The sequence below is a fragment of the Anolis carolinensis genome, chromosome 5 (genome assembly GCF_035594765.1).
Source record: "Anolis carolinensis isolate JA03-04 chromosome 5, rAnoCar3.1.pri, whole genome shotgun sequence".
NCBI lineage: Eukaryota > Metazoa > Chordata > Lepidosauria > Squamata > Dactyloidae > Anolis > Anolis carolinensis.
In genome coordinates, this window is record NC_085845.1 from 119104661 (window position 1) to 119121099 (window position 16439).

Below are 16439 nucleotides of genomic sequence, written 5' to 3' on the forward strand. Positions count from 1 at the left end.
TAATACTATATACAGTAGAGTCTCACTTATCCAAGCTAAACGGGCCAGCAGAAGCTTGGATAAGCGAATATATTGGATAATAAGGAGGGATTAAGGAAAAGCCTATTAAACATCAAATTAGGTTATGATTTTACAAATTAAGCACCAAAACATCATGTTATACAATAAATTTGTCAGAAAAAGTAGTTCAATATGCAGTAATGTTATGTTGTAATTACTATATTTATGAATTTAGCACCAAAATATCATGATATATTGAAAACATTGACTACAAAAATGTCTTGGATTATCCAGAAGCTTGGATAAGCGAGGCTTGGATGAGTGAGACTCTACTGTAGTAATATTAATTATATATTCTATATTACATATAATATTACTAATAATATTACAGTATAGTGGTATAGTTCAATACAGTTATATATGATGCTAATATTGTGCTATGCTAATAATATAATATATTGTATGTACATATAATTTGTAAGCCACTCTGAGTCCCCTTTGGGGTGAGAAGGGTGTGATACAAATGCAATAAATAAATGCAGTAAATAATAAATAAATAAATACATTTTTGACTTGGGCTCACCCAAAGTCTGAAATGACTTGAAGGCACACAACAACAACAACAACAACAACAACAACCCTAATTAACTTGACTATCTCATTGGCCAGAAGCAGGACCACACTTTCTATTGAAATCCTGATCAATGTATGTTGGTTAAAATTGTTTTTATTTTTAAATATTGTATTGTTCTTTTATTGTTCTTGTTGTTGTTGTTGTTGCACTACAAATAAGACATATGCAGTGTGCATCGGAATTTGTTTGTATTTTTCTCAAATGATAATCCGGCCCCTCAACAGTCTGAAGGATTGTGGACAGGCCCTCGGCTTAAAAAGTTTGAGGACCCCTGGGCTAGAGTGTAATAGATGTAGCAATGACAGTGATGTTCAGTTGTAGTAGTAATTGTTCTTAAGCACCTTCAGTAGACTCAATACAGTGTACATAGCTTCTATCCTCGATTTGTCCTCACAACAATCCTGTCAGGTCAGTTAGGCTGAAATTTGAATTAGCCCAAGGTCACATGGTGACTTCTATGAGTAAGTGTAGACTTGGATCTGGAATTCCCAAGTCTCAGTTCAGCTCACTAAGCACTACAACATACTTTAAATGTGTAGTGAAAAAGCTGCACGGAGCTTTATTGTTTAAATACAGCTATTCCATGTGTCACATTGTCCAAGCATGGGTTTTTACTCAACTGGATACTGAATAATGTATAAATCTATATCTTGTAATTTATTATTATTTTTTTTTTGAAAATAACATATATTTCAAACCTTGCAGGCATGATTTTCTCTTCTTTTTTCCTTATGAAAAATAATCCCCAGTTTTTAAGAAGTTGGCCATCTTTTTATTAGAGTTCATTTGAAAACTTTCAGAGTCCATTATTTTGTGGGCCAATGATTTTCCAGTATATTACATGTCCTTCACATATCTTGTCCTTTTGATGATTGATCAAGTATATCTTTACTTGAATTTCCGTTCTGATTTTCTTATTCCTTTCTTATGTAAGTAGAGAAAGATGTGAGCTTCTTGTTTGAGATTTTATTGGCTACAGATTTAATTGTTTCTTCAGGGCAGGGTGGCCACTTTTGAGAATTCTTGTATTAGAATCATAGAGTTGGAAGAGACCACATGGGCCATCTACTCCAACCCCCTGCCATGCAGGAAAAGCACAATCAAAGTACCCCTGATAGATGGCCACCCAACCTCTGTTTAAAAGTCTCCGAAGAGGGAGCTTCCCACCACACGCCGAGGTAGCGAGTTCCACTGCTAAACAGCTCTTACAGTCAAGATGTTCTTCCTGATGTGGAATCTCCTTTCCTGTAATTTGAACCCATTGCTCCGAGTCCTCATCTCCAGGATAGCAAAAACAAGCCTGCTCATTCTTCCTTAAGACAGCCTTTCTAATATTTGTACATGGCTATCATGTCTCCTCTCAACCTTCTCTTCTGCAGGCTAAATATACCGAGCTCTTTAAGCCGCTCCTCATAGGGCATGGTCTCCAGACATTTGATCATTTTAATCGCCGTCCTCTAGACACATCCCAGCTTGTCAATATCTCTCTTGAATTGTGGTGCTCAGAACTGGACACAGTATCCCAGGCGAGGTCTGTCCAAAGCAGAATAGAGGGGCACCGTTACTTCTCTTGATCTAGACCAGGCTGTTAGGAATTGTGAGAGCTGAAGTCCAAAACACCCAGAGGGCCGAAGTTTGTCCATTCCTGAGCTGGACATTATATTCCTGATGCAACCCAAACTTCCATTAGCTTTTTAGCTGCTGCATCACATTGTTGGCTCATATTTAATTTGTGTACTAAGACTCCAAGATCTTTTTAACATGTACTGTGGTCAAGCCAGGTGTCACCTATCCTTCCTAAGTGTAGCATCTTAACATTTGTCTTTGTTGATATTCATTTTGTTAGTTTGGGCCCATCTCTCCTATTTGTTAAGGTCATTCTGAATTCTGATCCTGTCTTCTGGAGTATTAGCTATTGCTCCTAATTTGGTGTCATCTCTAAACTTGATAAACATGCTCTCTAAACCTTCATCCAAGTAATTAAAAGATGTTGAACAGAACTGGGCCCAGGACCGAACTCTGTGGCACCCCACTAGTCACTTTTTTTCAGGATAAAGAGGAACCATTGGTGAGCACCCTTTGGACTCAGTGGCTTAACCAATTAGAAATCTACCTAACAGTAATATTGTCTATCCCACATTTTACTGGTCAAAGGCCTTACTGAAATTAAGATATGTTACATCCACATCATTCCCTGCATCTACCAAGCTTGTAACTATCTCAAAAAGATCTAATATTAGCCTGGTGTGACTTTTTTTTTTAGAATTCCATGTTGACTTTTAGTGATCACTGCATTCTTTTCTAAGTGATTACAGACTGCCTTCTTAATGATCTGCTCCAGAATCTTTCCTGGTATTTATGCCAGGCAATTGGACGGTAATTTTTTTTTTTCGTGTCAGGAGCAACCGGAGTTGCTTCTGGAGTGAGAGAATTGGCCGTCTGCAAGGACGTTGCCCAGGGGACGCCCGGATGTTTTGATGTTTTTACCATCCTTGTGGGAGGCTTCTCTCATGTCCCCGCATGGAGCTGGAGCTGATAGAGGGAGCTCATCCACACTCTCCCCAGGTGGGATTCGAACCTGGCAGCTTTCAGGTCAGCAACCCAACCTTCAAGTCACTTAGTCCACTACGCCATCTGGGGGCTCCATTTGGACGGTAATTATGTGGGTCCTCTTCTTTTTGAAGTTAGGGACAACATTTGCTCGCCTCCAGACTGCTGGGACAAAGATTATTGCCAAGGGTTCTGAAATGACTTTTGTCAGTTCCTTCAATATTCAGGGATGTAGTTCATGTAGCCCTGGAGATATGAATTCATTTAGAGCAGCCAGGTATGTCTTGACTATTTCTTTACCTATTTTAGGTTGCATCTCCTCTATTACCTCATCTGCCCCATATTTCTCAGGTTGAATATCGATTTCCTTTTGGTTCCAGACTGAGGAAAAGAAGATGTGAGCATTTCATCATCTGCTCTATGCAGTGGTCCTAACGTTTCCTTTTTCTACTAACATTTTTAAATCTCTCTGGCCAGCTTGAGCTCATTTTGTGCTTTCGCCTTTCGGTCCTTTTCCCTACACGTGTTGGTTATTTATTTGAATTCCTCCTTGGTGATTTCCCCCCTTTTCCATTTCTTGTACATGTCTCCTTTAAATCTTAGCTCAGCTGAAAGTTCCTTGGACATTCATTCTGGTTTCTTTACACTTCTATTACTTTTTCTTCTTGCTGGCACTGTTTGCAATTGTGTCTTCAGTATCTCACTTTTAAGAAACTCCCATCATTAACTCCCGTCTCTATTAGTATTCCTGTCAAAGGAATTGTGCTTGGTATTTCCTTAAATTTCCTGAAGTCAGGTCTCCTAAAGTCTGGAATGCATCTCTGGCTTTTCTAAGTTTTCCCTTTCTTCTGCTGCTCCCATAATAGCTTATCATTGGTTATAATGGCCAGGACGAATAGCCATCAGCAAACATATTTGGACAAACACAGTTGCCCACACATGGTTTAGCAAAGGTGGACGAAGTGTGTCCCACTGGCCACGTGAAGCCCCCCCCCCCCCCGGACCTTTCATGGGGCCCCGGTCCAAAAATTTTGGACTCCAGAATGCCCAAAAATAATTTCTAGGGAAAGTCAAGGGCATTCCCACATGTTAGAAGCCACATGACAAAAACAAATTTTGCAAAAAAATAATAAAATTGCAGTAAGAATTGTGGCCCTATAAGGTCTCCTGAAGGACTAAGACAGCCCCACTGTTTTGGGTTATGCATCAGATGTTCATCTAGCTTCTTTATGTTGATTTTGACCAAGTCAACTGTTTTCTTCAACATTCAGTTCAGTACATATCTAGTTATTTTGAATGATATATGGAAGTATTTGAAGTTCTAAGAGCTATTTTGGACTTTTTTGTTTTATATGCCAAGTGTATAGGGAATTGAACCAGGTGACTGTAGTGTTTTACTTCTGGTTAACCTTTTGCTAAAGTGTGTACACTGAAGAATTTCTGTACTTTGATCATAGCTTATGGAATTAATTCTCTTGCTATCCAACACATGATTTTGAGATAATATAGTCTCCCAAAATGCCTTTCTTATCAACTTTAACACATCTTTGTGTTCTGTGGTTTTTTTCTCCCATTTTTTGCTGTGCAAGACTAGGTCTCAATTTAATTAGGTGTAAGAACATGGCTTGTTTATTATTTTAATTGGTATGTCACTCAAGCCTCAAAAAGACTCAAGAATGCCAGCACCAAATAAAAAAATCCTCATGGTAATTGGGAAAAGTATTTTTAGATATTTATGTACTGTGGAGTTTGTTAAAAATTTAATTTGGCTTAGTTTTTTTTCCCTCCAGAAGATATCTTTCCCAAAGTTGCTTTTGCTGGCATTCTCCCTTTCTTTGGAGTTTAAGCTCCCTCATCTGGCAACATATTGCATTTCTTCATCTGTCACTGGTTTAGTAGGTCAGACTCCTTTTTAAAATAGGATTACAGATCCACATGGAATATATACCTAGACTGCTATACATTAACCCATTTTCTGCACTGGATGACCTTTGTCTCTTCCAGCTCCATGATTCTATAATTGTTACAGCATTATTGTTATTGTTTATTTATACCAGGGGTCCCCAAACTTTTTAAACAGGGGGCCAGTTCACAATCCTTCGGACCATTGGAGGGCCGGACTATAGTTGGCCACTGAGCAATAATAAATAAATAAATAAATAAATAAATAATAACAACAATAACAATAAAAAGAGGGTTGGAAGAGACCCTTTGGGCCATTGAGTCCAATCCCCTTCTGCCTTTGTGCATCAAAAGCACAAGCAAAGCACCCCTGACAGATGACCACCCAGCATCAATGTGAAGAAGAAGAAGAAGAGGAAGAAGAAGAAGAAGAAGAAGAAGAAGAAGAAGAAGAAAGATGGTTGGAAGAGACCCCTTGGACCATTTAGTCCAACCCCCTTCTGCCTCTGTGCACCAAAAGCACAAGCAAAGCATCCCTGATAGATGGCCACCCAGCCTCAATAATAATAATAATAATAATAATAATAATAATAATAATAATTGTAAGAGAAGAAGAGACCCCTTGTGCCGTGGGGGCCGGATAAATGGCTTCGATGGGCCGCATCCGGCCCCCGGGCCTTAGTTTGGGGACCCCTGATTTATACCCTACTTTTTCACTTCACAAGGAGATACAAATCTGCTCGCATTACAAGCATTTCAATGCAGTTTAAAAATCTAAAAATATACAAATATTGAGCAGAATTAAATATAAATGGTATTTTAAAATTCAGTTAAAATCCATAAAAACATGAAACAAAGCTAAAAACCACAACATCCTGATTTGATCTTAAAAACCTTCTTCTTTAAAAGCCTACCTGAATAAAAAGGTTTTAGCTTGCTGTTGGAAGGACAGCAGGAAGGGGGCCATTTTGGTTTCCCTATACAGGGAATTCCAGAATTGAGGGGCAGCCACCGAGAAGGCCCTCTCTTTTGTTCCCACCAATGGAACTTGAGATGGAGGTAGGACAGAGAGAAGGGCCTCTCCTGAAGATCTCAGGACGCAGGCGGGTTCGTACAAGAGATGTGGTCAGCCAAATAGCCTGGATCTGGGCTGTCTAGGGTTTTAAAGGTCATAACCAGCACTTTGAATTGTGTTCGGAAAGAAACTGGCAGCCAATGGAGCTGCTGCAACAGGGGGATTGTCTGCTCCCTGTAGCTAGCCGCAGTTAGCAACCTGGCTGCAGCTTTTTGGATCAGCAGAGGTTTCTAAGCACGCTTCAAAGGCAGCCTTCTTAGGGTGTGTTACAATAATTCAGACGGGAGGTTATGAAGGTATGTGCCACCATGGTCAGATCCGACGTCAGAAAGAACTGGCGCAGTTAGCACACAAGTTTTAATTGTGCAAAGAACCTCCTGGCCACCATGGATACCTGGGCCTCCAGGTTCAACGCTGAATCCAGGAGAACCCCCAAACTGTGGACCTGTGTATTCATTGGGAGTCTGACCCCATCCAGCATAGGCTGGATCCCTATTCCCTGGTCTGCCTTCTGAGTGAGCAGGAGCACCTCTATCTTGTCTGGATTAAGTTAGGGTGTGGGAAGAAGATCCGCACTGTCGCAAGCCTGTTCATGTGTATGGCTCACTACCAAATATATGGTGGCCTACCAAGTGTTCCTATGGGATAACTTGACACCTTATTTAGATCTTCTTTCCCTAGAACATCAGCAGATTCCAAGGGCTTTCCATCAGGAATCTCTCACCTTAGCCTCTCATCAAAAAGACATGGTTAAGCACGGCACTGATAAAGCAAAGATGCTTGGCTGAGATCCTCTACCCTCTCCGAAGAAGGTAGAGCCATGGCAGACCCTCAGCTGAAAAGTACATTCAAGATCCGGCAGACGGCGTCTAAAGCCAAGAAAGCAGTCCTGACCCTAAATCAGTGTCTGTCACCAAGAATTGACTGGATGAGGGCAAATAAAGTAAGGTCCCTTACCTATAACTGCGTTTCTGTGAAATTCGCACAACCCTCCCATCCTCCCCGCATTCTGTCATGCCTTCATTCGCGACTGCTTCTTTGCGGTACGGAACTAAGGGCTCAAGCCCCGCTGCCTGATTATATCATTGCTGGGTATGGGCGGGGCTGGAGTCCCTAATTGAACAAGCTTTTTAAAACAATCCGAAACAGCTGCGTGGACACAGGAAATATCACAGGTGCGAATTTCACAGATAACCACTTAAAGAAACACGGTTACAGGCAAGCAACCTTACTTTGTTTGCCCGCATCCAGTCAAACCACTGAGAGATCCAGGAAAACCAACAGGGACACACTACCTCTGTTTAGTTCTCTTCATAGTTCACCCACCAAAGCAACCAAATGTGTTTTTGTTCTATAGCCAACCTGAAATGTATCTGGATAATGGGTTTCATCCAGAAATCCCTGGAATTGGGCGGCCACCACACGCTCCAAAACCTTGCTCAAAAATGAAAGTTTGGACACTGGCCAATAGTTCTTCATTATGGAGAGATTCAGGGATGGCTTTTAAAAGATAAGTCTCACAACTTTCTTCTTTCCAAACTCTGTAAAGACTTTAGTAAAAGTGTAGGTTTGTATGTGAAGAAGGCTTGCAACATAGAAAAAGCACAAGCCGCAAGCAGGAATTGGTGTTTAGTACAGAAAGACTTGTAAGGTTTTGGGTCTAAAAATGGGAAGGATATTAATTGTGTTTTATGTAAGGTAGCAGAATTTTTTGGGACAACATTTGTTCTCTCTTTAGGCAACACTTTTTTTTTCTACGAAATCTTCAAACTCAGTTGATTGTTTAAGTTGTGGGCAGGCAGGTAGAATTCTCATGAATTTAATTGGGGGGGGGGTCTTTTGATACAAAGTGACTCATGGTTGTTCCCTATCCCACCTCAGTATTTCTTTTAGAAACCCATGTTGCTACTGTTTTATGCAGATTTGGCTCTACTCTTGGACATTCCTGAAGCAAAATGACAGTCTGTTGTGATAGTGTTGTTTCTGGGGAATGACTGGGGATGGAGAGGAAGGATGGCTGCCAACTTGACAGAAATGTCATGTGAAAAACACCAAGAAGAGGAAAGGGGGTTACTGGCAACAATGTATATTGGTGCTCCAGGGACTCAGGAAGAGAATGCTGGGTGAAAATTGCTTTCTCCTTTCATTAGGAGGTAACAAATTTTCAGGATAATTTTACCTGTTGGGAGGATAATTTGGAAGTTTTTTTTAAAAAACAATGTACAGCAAAGGTTTGTTGTTTTCAAGCCTGTTTGTTCAGTGTGAAACTTACAGATGCTGTGTTTTTGTATTTGGCAATGGACTTATTTAAAATCATTTTGTAATATAATCTAATCCAATTTTAGCAAACTTATTATTGAATCAAGTTTTAAGTGCTTAAATGTAATTTAGCTAATTATTAGGCTTGCCCGATCGATGGAAAAAATGTTTCAATTCTCGTTTCTAAAGTAGGGGGTGCCAGCTCTTCGATGTAGAAATTATTTCTAAATGTTTCACCCAAAATTTTCGGATATTTCCGAAAATTCGTAATGTTTCTAAAATGTTTCTAAAATGGCGGACGCGCATGCGCAATTGCCAAAAAATAGGAAACCGGAGGGGGGGGCTTTTCTGGGGGTCTCCCGCCCTCATTTCTTGAGCTATTCGCATCAAATTTGGTACAGTGGGAGAACACATTCCACACTCTTTGCTCAACAAATTGCAGAATGTTTCCTGTCTCCTATGATTTTTGGCGAATTTTTATAACTTTTTATAATACACTATTTTTCAATATTTGAAGAAACCTGTTCCTGGTTTGAAAGTCTTATTTCCTGTTCAATTGGGTTCCCTCTTCTACTTGTGTAGACTTTGGATTAGAAATGCAGCACACGCCAAGCAATGCCTTGACAGGATTGGCAACGTCCTTTGGAAACTATAAATTGCTGTGGACCCTCTATTGAATCAAATCAATGTCTGACTTTGTGATTGCAGAAATAAAACTCAGCCCAAGGCTTGGGAATAGAAATGGAGCATGAGGGAAGCAATGCCTTGGCGGGTGCCCCACGTCCTTTGGAAACTATTTCTTCCAATGTACCCTTTAGGTTTGAAAACAATGTGTGTCTTTGTGATTGCTGCAATAACACTCAGCCCGAGGGCTTGGGATTACAAACGGAGTGGGAGGGAAGCAATGCACTTGCAGGAACGCAGACGTCCTTTGGAAAAAAAAAGTTCCCTAAAGCCAGCCACAGCAAGGACTCTGCCCCAAGCCCCCAGCCAATTTCCCCCCAAAAAAACACAATATCGAACCAGCAACAACAGAAACACTCTACCCCCAGTTAGCCCTCTCTCCCCCAAACAAGTAAGCAGCAGCTTCCCAGCGCACGCCAAACACCCTCTCTCCTCAGTATCCCAACCCAGAATGGCTTGGGTCGGCTGCAGTTGGGGATTTTCATAGAGATCCTCCACGTGGACATGAAGGACGCTAGCCCCCACCTTTGGCAGCCATCGTGGAAGACTGATTGGCCAGGGAGCGGCCATGTTAGGCTGCGCTAGGCTCCCATTCATGTTAGGTTGCAGAAACAAAAAATAAATAAATAATAATTTTTAAAAAATATTTAAAAAAAATTTTTGGAAGGAAAAAAATTAACGAAAATTTCAAGAAACAATTAGAGAATGGGCCAATGATGGTTCAAATTACCTTGCCAGTTGCGCCCAGGGAAAACATTTCAATACTCGTTTCAAAAAACGAGAACAATCCGAAGTAATTACGAAACGAGAAACATAACGAATATTTGGACAACCCTACTAATTATTATGGGTGTGTTAGGATAGAAATCTGTGTTTATTATGTCTTTGTATACTTGTCTTTTGCCGTTGATATGGTCGGAGGACTGATCAATAACTCTGTCGGTCTGTATTTTAGCCATATTTTGACTGAAATTAAGTTTTGGATTATGGTTTGGGGTATTGGTCTGCTATTCTTAATATCCTGAAAAACATTGCCTTTAAAAATGGAACACACATTTAATATTGTGCTAAATTGTAGAAAGAGCTGAGGAAAGTCTTTAAAAGCATGTATAACATGTTAAAATGTTGATGAAATTGGACCAGATACATAAGAACTTTAACATTATTACCCACAACTTGTTAGCTATATTTGTATATTTGAATGATTTGTATATCTTTTATTTCCAGACCATTCTAAATGTCATGGGATTACTATGTTTTCCCCAGAAGGATTGGAGTTAGTCTTTAGCTCTTATTCTGTTGTGAGTCTAATAGAAAGAATGTGAGAATTTCAATTTGTTCACCCTCATCCATTCCGACACAGCAGCCAGACACTGGTTCAGGACCTGAACAGCCTCCTTAGTAACAGGTGGGAAGGAGTGACAGAGCTGGACATCATCTGCGTACAGATGACACTGTACCCTGAAACTCCGGATGATCTCTCCCAGCAGTTTCATGTAGATGTTAAACAACATGGGGGACAGTATTGAACCCTGCGGGACCCCACAAATCAATGGTTGCGGGTCGAGCAGGTGTTCCCCAATGACACCATCTGGGAACGACCCTCCAGAAAGGACCGGATCCACTGTAAAACAGTACCCCCGAGTCCCATCCCGGCAAGGCGTCCCAGAAGGATACCATGGTCAACGATATAGAAAGCCACAGAAAGATCCAGCAGAACCAGCAGGGACACACTCCCCCTGTCCAGTTCCCGGCGTAGATCATCTACCAAGGTGACCAAGGCTGTCTCGGTACCATGCCCCAGCCTGAAGCCAGACTGTGCCGGATCTAGAAAATCAGTGTCTACCAAGAATGCCTGGAGTTGCGCAGCCGCCACATGTTCCATGACCTTGCCCAAAAAGGGGAGATTGGAAATAGGCCGATAGCTGTCTGATTGAGTGGGGTCCAGTGATGGCTTTTTCAACAGCGGTTTGATCACAGCCAATTTCAGGCTTGCTGGAAATATGCCTTCCCGAAGGGAGGCATTCATCACCACCTTTACCCACTCAGCCAAACCCTCTCTGGCTTCCTTTATCAGCCAGGATGGGCAGGGGTCTAGGATGCATGTGGAACCCCGTGCCTCTCCAAGCACCTTGTCCACATCCTCGAGCTGAACCAATTGAAAAGAATCCATCAAAATGGGACAAGCAGGTGTTCGTATTACATCCTCGGAAGCTGCCGTTAATATGGTGTCAAAGCCGGAGCGGATCAGAGCAACTTTGTCCGCAAAGAACCGAGCAAATGCTTCACAGCAGGCTGCCGAGTTGTCAGGGATCCCATATTGAGAGATAGGATTTAACAGACCTTTGACAACTTGGAACATCTCCACCGGACGGTTCTTTGCGGACGCAATATTAGCTGCAAAGAAAGCGTTTCTGGGTGGATGGTTGGGCAAGGAAGAAGCCCTCCAGTATATAGCTGGCCCAAAGAGAAACAGGCAGAGACCACACTCACATAGAGACTTTAGCATAGGAAGCGAGCAGAATTCTGGTAAATGTAGTTTAGGGCAGGGACTTCTGAATTCTCTGTCACAGGGGTCCTTGCCTTCCAAAGTGCATTTCCCAGAATTCTGCTTACTGCCTTGTGTTGCCTCCTCTTCCCTGAATGTTTTAGTGGGGGGAAGCCTGTGCTTATTCTCTAAAGGAGTTTTGTAGTAAAAGGGGATTGTTGGGGTTGAGCCAACCCTGTGAGGTAGGCAAAGTTTAGAGGCAGTACCTCCAAAGTTTACCTAGTAGGTTTCCTGTTGTTGTTGTTGTTGTTGTTGTTATTTATTCAGAAGCTGGATGGGCATCTGTTGGAGTACTTTGACTGTGCTTTTTCCTGCCTGGCAGAAGGCAGTTGGAGTGGATGGCCCCTGGGGTCTTCCAGTGAAATAGTACTGTTAAGTTTAAGTTTGTTGAAATTCTCTAAAAATCAGTGGATGTGCAATTTTTTCTGAAATTCGGGGCCAATAATGGCCTGGTTATGTTGTGTCATTGAAAATAGTTTTTTAAAAAAGTTCATTTTTTTTTTAATTTCCCAAATCAGTAGATGTGTGAAATGTTCTGAAACTTGGGGGGGGGGGGGGGATTAACAGTGGTAAATGTGTTCTACGATTGTATTTATTTACTTATTTAAAACATTTATATCCTGCTCTTCTCACCCCAGAGGGGACTCAGGGCGGAGCACAACATAAATATGGCAAGATTCCATGCCTGGACATAAAATAATTATAAATATACACAAACATTTCAATCAGTTTTATCTGCTTTAAAAACAGCTGTTTACACCAACTCAGGACACCATGCTGGCTCCAGTCAGCGGAGTAGATTTCCTATTATTGTCTCATTGCACTGCCCCAAAGGCTTGGTCCCACAGCCAGGTCTTTACCATCTTTCTGAAGGACAGGAGGGAGGGGGCTGATCCTGTCTCTTCCCCGCCAAATGCATCTGTGACCGTGGTGGGACTGAGAGCAGGGCCTCCCCAGAAGATCTTAGTCTTCGCAGTGTTTCGTAGTTTCAATGAGGGAGAAAGGAGTCCCGAATCTCCCCCCTTGCACAATTACATAACAGAAAAGTAATGAAATTTTCATTATATTGTTATAGTTATAATATGAAGCCATTACTATATTTTAGAAACAGTTTAGAAATGATTTGCCGTCCTCTAATTTAGTAATGAGTATCAAAACATTTTTTTTCATTGATTGTACAGGCCTATTGATTGTCTCTCTTCTTCCACCTCTATGGGCCACATGTTCATTGTTTCTGCTCTAGCCTATGTGTATGGGTTATTTATTTATTTCGTGTCAAAAGCATTGTACATTTGAAATAATGGGGGGGGGGGAAAGGAATCACAAGCAACTAAATAGTTTTGGACCAAAAGCGGGCAACAGCAACCGCATTGTCTGTAGCTTTAAACAACTCCTCCTCCGTACATGAGGCAGGGCATTGTGGGCAAGCATACATGTGCTGAGTTTTTTGTTCAGCTCCACAGTCACACAAGGTGGAGGATTCCTCCAGGTAGTGCCACCTTGCCAAGTTGTCTTTTGATCTGCCCACTCCGCTTCTGAGTCTGTTCAGGGACTTCCAAGTTGCCCATTCTTGGTTTGCCCCTGGAGGAAGACCCTCTTGGGGGGCCATCCAGTTAGAATTGCCAGGTTTAGCTGCCCAGAGAGACACCCTTGCTGCTGCTGGAGGAACATCAAGAGGAGTGGTGGTTCTCATGAAGCCCTTCCTTGATTTGAGTCTGGTGGGAGGAGGGTGATAGTCATGCAGTGGGTGGCTTTCACAATGTTCGACCTTATTTCTCTCACCATTAGCAGCAACTTCCCGTCGCACGTCAGGAGGGGCAATGCCAGCTAACTTGTAGAATTTATCAACAGGTGTAGGTTTAAGGCATCCCGTGATGATTCTGCATGTTTCATTCAGTGCTATGTCCACCTGCTTTGCATGGGCGGACTTGTGCCAAACAGGACAGGCGTACTCAGCAGTTGAGAAAGACAAGGCCAGGGCTGATGTTCTTATTACTTGTGGGTCTGCACCCCATGCGCTGCCAGTCAGTTTCCGCAGGATGTTATTGCATGCAGCTACTTTGTGCTTGGTGTTCATGCAGTGTTTCCTATATGTTAGTGTTCGATCTAAGGTGACACCAAGGTATTTAGGATGGAAACAGTGTTCGAGCTCTTGGCCTTCCCAAGTAACTTTCAGTTTCGTGTTGGCTTCGCGGTTACGTAGGTGGAAAGCACACACTTGTGTCTTGGAAGGGTTCGGCTTCAGGTGGTTCTCTTTGTAGTAGCTGGAGAGATCTTTCAAGGCATTGGTGAGTTGCTTTTTAACTGTTTCAAAATCTTTTGCTTGTGTTGTAAGGCCAAGGTCATCAGCATATATAAAGCTCTTTGTGAGTGGAGGTTGTGGCTGATCGTTCGTGAAGATATTAAATAAGGTCGGTGCAAGAACGCTGCCTTGGGGTAAACCATTCTTTTGCCTCCTCCATCTGCTTTTCTGGCCCTGAAACTCCACATAGAAGCTGCGGTTTTCTAAGAGGGTCTGGACAGTTTTTGTAAAGTCAAAGTCCCGGGTGATATGGTAGACTTTATGCAGCATTTTTCTATGTTGCACCGTGTCATAGGCTGCCGTAAGGTCCACAAAAACTGTTCCCGTAATGCAGCCTTTCTCATAGCCTTCCTCGATATGCTCAGTCAGATGAAGAATTTGACCTGTACAGTTTTTCCCTGGTCTGAAACCTGCTTGTTGTGCAATAAGCTTGGGTTCGATAACAGGTCCTAGTCGATTTAATAGCATCCTCTCATAGACTTTATATAGATGACATAAGAGGGAGATTGGTCGATAGCTCCTGGCATTGGAGGCATCTTTACCAGGTTTTAAGATGGCAATTATCTTAGTTTTCCTCCATGCTCTGGGAATCTGTTTGTGTGCCAGGCATTGATTGTAGAATTTCAAAAGCCAGTTTTCAGCTTTGGGGCCCAAGTGTTTGATTTGCTCCATCATCAGGTCATCTAGGCCAGGTGCTTTACCAGTCCTACATCGCTTGATGGCTTCTCTGAGTTCTTTCAGGTTTAGAGGAGAAGACAACTGGTGGGTTTCAAGTTCTGGCACCCTGTTGATTTTCATCTTTATTCTGCTGCGGTTGGTTTTCCCATTCTGAATTAGCTGGTGAGCTATCTGATCTGGTGTCACGTTAGCGTGTCCAGGGTTGACCAGAGGGTCACTATCCAGGCGTCTCAGCAATTGCCAGGCTTTTCGGCTACTCTTGAACATGTCCAGGTTCTCAAGCAGCTCTATCCAGCGGTCTTTCTTAGCATTAGCTAAGGCTGTAGATAGTTTTTGGCCTGCTGCTATAGTTCCATCACTGTATGGGTTCTCTTGAAATAATCTGAGATATTCTTGTAGCTGATTTAGTGATTCTTCGTTTAGGCCTGGTAGGTAGCTTGTGCGACAGCCTCTAGGGATTGAGAGCCTCGAGGATCTTTTCACAGCTTCTACGAACAGGTCATAGTTTTCTATAGAAGGTTCTATATCAGAAATAGCAGCTTCCAAAATGTGTATGGGTGACAAGCATGGAAGAACAAAGAACATCACTAAATACAGAATGGTTTCTTTTGGAAATGTGGAATTGGAAATAGTCAGATTATTATGTGAATCCTAACAAGTCTCCTGTCAAAATGTTGGGAAAAAATAGTAGAAGCAAGCGGCATATTGATGTTTGCAAGCAGAACTGCACAATACTTAGATTTAGCCTTGAACCTTTCAACTTGTTTGTAGTAAGAAGCACAAAGGTTTTCTGGGGCACAGGGTTAGTTCTGGTTGCCTGTTACAGAGTTTTGTGGAGTCCATGAACTTGTGCTGAAATGATTCAGCTGACTCAGTACTAGATATTAGGATACATGTGGTCATGTGGGCTGCAGATTTTGGTTTTTTTTTTTAAATGGAAAGCTTTTTAAAAGCTCTCTGATAATTTGGATACTATTTGAATGAAATCACGTCTATTAGCAGTGAACTCGACTTTCACCTGAAACCACATAGAAAAGATAAAAGGAGATTTTACAAGTCAAAGTAACAAAAATACCTCTTAGGAAGAAGCATTACCATTAAACATTGATGAAAGAGAAAGCAAGAGAGTAGTTTTTTAAACTACATCTACAAATCTTCCCAGATCAGCTGTTTTCCAGATGTTCTGGACTATAGTATTCATAATCCTCCAACCAATAATATTTTCATGTGATTTCCTGCTTTTCTGTTTAAAATTTGCTTTCTAATTAAGTTTGTTGAATTTACCTTAGAAATTGTTTCTAAAAATGATTCCAGTTTATGAGTTGTAGTTCTGTAAAATTCTCAGAAATATTTATTTATTTATTTCTATCATTTATACCCTGCCCTTCCCACCCGAGGGGACTCAGGGCGGCTTACAAAAATGGCAATTAATGCCAATACACCAATATACAATAAAATAACAGTAAAACAGTTAAAATATTTAAATAGTATCATAATATACAATAAACAAAATTAAAACAGTGCAAAATGCTTGTGCCATTCATCCGCAGACCTTATACAAAAACCTTAAATAAACCTAGAAATAAACTAGATGAGTGTTCCAGCAGGGAAAGAAATAAGTACCATGGGGTGCTTACTCCTTTGAGGATGTTATTTCAATTTCTGATTTAGAATTCTTGAGTTTTGACAGAATTGTAGGATATTGTGTAAAGTTTTCATACCATCTGAAATGCACAAGAAAGTTCTGCAACATTTAGGAATGATCTCAAAATTAAGTACACAATTTTAAGTTCCAAATGTTATTTAA

The 16439-nt window shown here is 41.4% G+C and overlaps 1 protein-coding gene across 2 annotated transcripts in view; it reads left to right on the forward strand.

The window, feature by feature from the left end:
* rbpj (recombination signal binding protein for immunoglobulin kappa J region) overlaps positions 1–16439 on the forward strand; it is a 59617-nt gene that overhangs the window by 10684 nt on the left and 32494 nt on the right. The window lies entirely within an intron of this gene.